Source organism: Suricata suricatta, chromosome 4, assembly GCF_006229205.1.
Source record: "Suricata suricatta isolate VVHF042 chromosome 4, meerkat_22Aug2017_6uvM2_HiC, whole genome shotgun sequence".
Lineage (NCBI taxonomy): Eukaryota > Metazoa > Chordata > Mammalia > Carnivora > Herpestidae > Suricata > Suricata suricatta.
Window position 1 is genome coordinate 158,987,664 of NC_043703.1, and position 7,007 is coordinate 158,994,670.

The following is a 7,007-nucleotide window of genomic DNA, read 5'->3' on the forward strand; positions in this document are numbered from 1 at the left end:
CAACAGGCACATGAAACGATGCTCAGCATCACTCATCATCAAGGAAATACAAATCCAAACCACACTGAGATACCACCTCACACTGGTCAGAGTGGCTAAAATGAACAAATCAAGAGACTACGGATGTTGGCGAGAGTGTGGAGAGACGGGCACCCTCCTACACTGTTGGTGGGAATGTAAACTGGTACCGCTGCTCTGGAAAACAGTATGGAAGTTCCTCAAAAAACTATCAGCAGAACTCCTCTATGATCAACAATAGCACTGCTGGGGCTCTATCCAAGGGATACAGAAGTGCTGATGCATAGGAGCACATGTACCCCAATGTTCACAGCAGCACTTTCAATAATAGCCAAATCATGGAAAGAGTCCACCAACTGATGAATGGATAAAGAAGATGTGGTTTATGTATACCATGGAGTACTACACGGCAATGAGAAAGAATGAAATCTGGTCAGTTGTAGCAAAGTGGATGGACCTAGAGGGTGTTATGCTAAGCGAAATAAGTCAGGCAGAGGACAGATACCATATGTTTTCACTCATAGGTCTAACAGGAGAAACCTAACAGGGGACCATGGGAAAGGGAAGGGGGCGGGGGGAAGAGTTAGGGAGGGGGGGGGGCAGATCATGAGGACTCTGGAATACTGAAAACAAACTGAGGGCTGAAGAGGGAGGAGGGAAGGGGAAGGGGGGTTATAGGCATGGAGAAGGGCACTTGTGGGGATGAGCACTGGGTGTTGTATGGAAACCAACTTGATAATAAACTATTTCATTAATAAAAAAAATAAACACAGAATGCATGAAACCACACTCATCTGTTCTCTAACCAACACTGCCACAGGCTGTCGGGGAAAAGTTTCCTGTGTAAGAACCGTGGCTAAAGTGACAGGTTGTTAGAAGGCAAGAAGATCAAACGGTCAGGTCTCTCCACACTAGGCTGGCTGGGGTTGGTGGAGGGATCTGAGAGAACGGGAACATGAATGGGTGGGAAAAACGGCTAAGAGATAGCTATGATGGCTTTCATTTACCCGGTGGTAGTTGTTTAAAACACAATTCCTCAGGGGCGCCTGGGTGGCTCAGTCGGTTGAGTATCCGACTTCGGCTCAGGTCATGATCTCACAGTCTGTGGGTTTGAGCCCCGTGTCAGGCTCTGTGCTGACAGCTCAGATTCGGATTCTGTGTCTCCCTCTCTCTCTGCCCCTCCCCCACATTCTTTCTGTCTCTCAAAATAAAATAATAAAGACATAAAATATTAAAAGTAAATAAAACACAATTCCTCTGTATGCAGTGGATTAAAAATCTACCTGACTACTTACAAATTGTTCAGATACATAACATCATGACCTACACACTGAACCAGTGAAAACAACGAGGCTGTTTTCTTTCATCTAAAACTGGCGGCATGGATGCCCAAGGCCCATGCTTCCACTTGAGAACTCTTACAGGAGATGGGGAAAATTCTAAGTTGCTCATATAAATAGAAACAGATGGTCATATCCTTTAAAAAAAAAAAAAAGAAGAGTCCAATAGTCTTTATTTAAACTAATTCAAAAGCTTTGAAATAGTAAGAAATGTATTTCAACTCCCTACGACTCACACCATGTAAAACCTTCTCACGGTCCTCATCTCCTCTATGGCCCACAAGTAAGCTTGCAGGAACTGCTAAGCCCACGTAAATACGATCGTGGCATTAACCTGTGAAACATTTAAGTCTTTCTTGCACGTCAAGGAGGCATAAGCACATATATGCATGCTAAATGCGAACTTTTAACCTCTTGGCGCCCTCACCGATGTGCTCATAACTTGTTTCTGCCTTGGTCGCCCCAGACTCGTGCTTAGCCCACAGCTGGCACTCAACACATCATCGCTGAATGACTGGTTGTGCTGCCAGGGTAATCTGGTTGCAGGGACCCCAGCCTGCTCTGGGAATATGTCTGAGCCTGTAACGGTCACTGATGAGGCGGGCTGTCGATCGGCATCGGTCATTCTATGAATGGAAGATCCATACGTTCCTGCAGCCAAGGAGGGTATTAAAAATACCTTTAGAGCCGTGGCACTGGAACAAGCAGGTTATGAATGTCCCTCAACACCTAATGTGCCACCAACCGGCACACAAGTATGGACGTGACTGCACCCCATGTATCGTGGATGGGCAAGTCCACTTTTATCACAAGTTCAACGTGTTTTGGGCTATCAACTCACTGCTAAGAAATGGAAACAGCAGAATATACATCTTGACTTCTGACAACCTTTAATTTTCCTTTTTAAAAAATTTTTATTTATATTTTTCTTAGTTCCAGTGTAGTTAACACACAGCGCTGTATTAGTTTCGAGTGTATAATATAGTGATCTAACAGTTCCATATACTACTCAATGCGCATCAAGGTAAGTGTCCTCGAATCCCCCCCACCCACCTCGCTCTCCCCTCTGGAACCACCAGCTTGTTCTCTAGAGTTAAAAGTCTGTTTTTTGATTTGTCCTCCCCCCACCCCACATTCACCGTTTTTTTTAATTCCACATGTGAGTGAAATCATATCGTATTTGTCTTTCTCTGACTTATTTCCCTTAGCATTATACTCTCTAGATCCATCCTGGTTGCAAATGACAAGATTTTGTTCCTTTTAATGGCTGAGGAATATTCCTTTGTATTTAGAGTGCCCCTTCTTTACCATTCATCAATCGATGGACACCTAGGCGGGTTCCGTATCTTGGCAACTGTAAATAATGCTGCAATAAACAGAGGGGATACATATATCCCTGCAAATTAGTGTCTTTGTATTCTTGGGGTAAATACCCAGTAGTGCAATTGTTGGGTCATAGGGGAGCTCTATGTTTAATTTTTTGAGGAACCTCCACACAGCTTTCCAGAGTGGCCGCACCAGCTTGCATTCCCACCAGCCGTGCAAGAGGGCTCTTTTTTCTCCACATCCTTGCCAACACTTGTTGTTTCCTGTGTTTGGGATCTTCACCATTCTGGTAGGTGTGAGATGGTAACTGTGGTTTTGAGTTGCATTTCCCTGATGATGAGTGATGTGGAGCATCTTTTCATGTGTCTGTTGGCCATCTGGATGTCTGTTCTTGTCTTCTGCCCATTTTTTAATTGTATTATTTGGTTTCTGCTTGTTGACTTGTAGAAGTTCTTTATAAAATTTCTTTAATGTTTTTTATTTATTTTTTCTTTTTGAGAGACGGAGAGAGACTGCATGAGCAGGGGAGAGTCAGAGAGAGAGGGAGACACGGAATCCGAAGCAGGCTCCAGGCTCTGAGCTAGCTGTCAGCACAAAGCCCGATGCGGGGCTCGAAACTACAAACTGTGAGATCATGACCTGAGCTGAAGTCGGACGCTTAACCTACTGAGCCGCCCAGGTGCCCCCGGAAGTTCTTTATATTTCCTGGATATTACTGGATACTTCATTTGCTAATACCTTCTCCCATTCTGTAAGTTGTCTTTGTTGAGGGTTCCCGTTGCTGAGCAGTAGCTTATATTTTGATGTAGTCCCAGTAGTTTATGTTTGCTTTTGTTTCCTTGCTTCAGGGGACCTATCCAGGAAGATGTTGCTATGTCTACCGGGCTTCTGATAACTTCTTAAAAGTTAGTGGCCGTACTAAAGAAAAAAAGCAGTAGAGAGAAACCCCGAAGCAGCTCTGGGGAACCATAGGGTCTCTGCATCAGTTTTGCCCCTAAATCCCTTCGTAATCTTAGGCAAGCTGCGTCACCTTGGAAAGCGGGAAGGCAGTGAACTCCGCATTCTGCAGGGGCACCAGCTGGAACCATCTGTGCCTGTGAACACGAGGGCCCGGCAGGCTAGCGCTTCAAGCTCCAGTGTTCATCTACAGCAAATCATCCCACACCAGCAAGAGGATGTGAGGCCATCTCCTTAACTTCATAGAAGAATTTTAAAAGCAAATTGAGGCTATGGATTCTTTAAATGTTTTTCTCTTCAAATGATTTATCCTAGCTCCCCAGAATACCTGCAGCACACTTCTGTGGAGTGGATCGTTCAGAATCCTGGTTCAGATGACTGCATTTTAAACGTTCCATTTCTCTTCAACAGACCCTTCCAGACAGCCGTTCAACACTCAGTAGAGTCTCTGCTCTCACACTCATTTCAAGAATAAAAAGCAACTTACATCATCTAAGTACAGATACAGAGACCAAAAAAAGTTACACAATGGCCAATAAGAACATGAAAAGCTGAACATCATTAGTTATCAGGGGAAAATGTAAATTAAAACCACAATGAAATCCCACTATACACCTCCTAAAACGGCTGATAACGCCAAGGATGTGAAGGAGCAGAACTCTCACACACGGCCAGTGTCAATGAAACACGGTACAACCATTTAGAAAATAGTATGGCATGGGGGCGCCTGGGTGGCTCAGTGGGCTAAGCATCCAACTTCCGCTCAGGTCATGATCTCACAGTTCGTGGGTTCAAGCCCCACACTGGGCTCTGTGCTGACAGCTTGGAGCCTGGAGCCTGCTTCAGATTGTGTCTCCCTCTCTCTCTGCCCCTCCCGTGCTCACACTCTGTCTCCCTCTCTCAAAAATAAACATTAAAAAGAAGAAAGAAAGAAAACAGTGTGGCAGTATCTCATAAAGTTAAACACACACGTGGCCTGTGACACAGCAATTCCCATCCCTAGGTATTTGCCTAAATCAAAAAACTTAAACCCACGTCCACACAAAGATGAGCGTTCACGGCAGCTTTACCCAGAGCAGCCAGCACCCAGGAAGTACCCAGACTCTCCTCAACGGCTGAGCTGGTCAACATACAGGTGCAGCCGCGCAAGAGAACAGACCCAGGTGCTATCTGCGTGCAATCCTACGTTCTTTCGAGTACCTTCCAAAGGCCCTTAAGATAAATTTCTCTGGATTCGCTGGGTCCCCAGTTATTTAAAGTCTAACACTGCTGCAACGTCACAGCTGCTGGTTCCAACATCACCGGTCATCCGTCTGCCATCCCTGGCCCGCTGCCCGCTCTCCACAGCAGCTCTCGTCAGTGTCTACACAGCGTGTGAATGGCTGTCTTGACACCAGGGGACAACTCTACTCCCAGCAGTCCCCAGGGGGGGGGGCGGTGTTCTGCAGGCTACACTCTAAATATTTTGTTAATGTTTATTTATTTTTGAGAGAGAGAGCACAAGTGAGGGAGGGAGGGCAGAGAGAGAGAGGGAGACACAGAACCTGAAACAGGCCCCAGGCTCTGAGCTGCCAGCACAGAGCCCGACACTGGGCTTGAACCCATGAACTGTGAGATCACGACCTGAGCTGAAGTCAGATGCTTCACGACTGAGCCACCCGGGCGCCCCAGGCTACACTCTCATAACCTCTACTGGCCAGTGTGTCCCAAGGACACAAAACACTGATGAATAAGAAACATGATGCAGTCACATGATAACTTTTGGGAGGGGGGGAGTTGTTGTTGCTGTTTTTTTTGAGATATGGAGCAAGTGGGGGAGGGGCGGGGGGAACAGAATCCCAATCACGGTCCTCACTGTCAGCACAGAGCCTCATATGGGGCACAATCCCCCCATGAACCAAGAGATCATGACCAGAGTTGAAATCAAGAGTCAGACACTTAACCGACTGAGCCCCCCACAGATGCCCCAAAATAAGCTGTTTAAGGGAAGGAAAAATGAGAGGCGCTGGCACACACTTCCTGTTCCTCCAGTCTCCTCTCAGTTCACAGGGGGCCCCGTCCCTGGTCCTGTCTGTGCACACAACCCCCTTTCCTGCCAGTCCCCTTGCCAGATGGGCAGCTGCCACTACCTCAGCTGTGGCCACCTCCCGCCCCCCATCATTACTGAAGGCCACCCGTTTTCCACACGGACTGCCTCCCAAGCATCGCTCCCCGGCGCGAACCGAATGTCAGCCCTCTGAACTCTGCAAGGTTACTTTCCCCTCTTTTCCGTTAACCTCGTCCCAAGGGGCACTGGGTCCCCACACTTGTCAACCAGGATGGGGGAATGGAAAAAGCAGATGAGGTAATGCATTTTCAGTAGAGTACAAAATGCACACTCTCTCTCTAGTTAGTAAACATACCAAACCCACTCAACGGACACTGGTTCTGCACTGAGCTCCTCAACTTCTCCACACCCCTGTGCCCAGACCCATGCAGCAAGCCAAACTGAGCCAGGTCCCCAAGCTTTCAGCACCAGCCGGGAGGACAGAGACGCAGAGACTGCCCTCCACGGGGCGCTGCTGAGGGTGGAAGCTCGGTCCTCGCGACCTCAGCTCCTTTCTCTATAAAATAAGAGACCTGGTGAAGAGCCGGGGGCGCATGTCGGCTCACAGAATAAAACCCCTTAATGTGACAACTGAAGCTCTTGGCATTCTAACCCCCTTCCTCTTTCCAAGGTCCATCTTCAAATCCTTCTGTCGACCCTCCATACTCCGTTCCTATCAGACAGCTCACTCCCCAAGGAGCTGCGGGTTTTCACACGTCAGTGGTCCCTCCGGTGAAACGCATGCCTTTTCCAACCCTCTACCCTTTCTCCAGTCACAGCCCTCCAGCCCTCAAGACCTACCCGATGCCACCTCGTCTGAAGCCCCTCCGTCCCTTCTGGGCTGCTAAGGTCCTCTGATGCCACCTCTTCAAGAACACTGACTTTCACCCTGCCTGGTTTTCGAGTTCACTGGTGAAAAATTGTCTTCCCCACCAAGTCATAAGTGGCTTGAGGGCAAGGCCTGTGTCTTCTCTATCTCTGTGCCTCAAACTGCCAGCCTCGGTGTGTTGTTCACAGATGGTCTGTGATGGTTGCATTTAGTTTAGTCTCTCGGACCTCTTTTACCTCCAAACCTACCGTTTGATTCAACGAGAATTAACAGGAGGAGCAGATTAGCAGGAGATCACCATCTCAGAGGCTGAAACATTTCCCGCTCCGTCCTGGCTCTGATCACAGCTTCTGAGCGCCCCAGCCTATTAGCTGTCCCTCTCTTTTCTTTAAGTTCATTTACTTATTTTGAGAGAATCGGAAGCAAGCTGTCAGCACAGAGCTCAATTTGG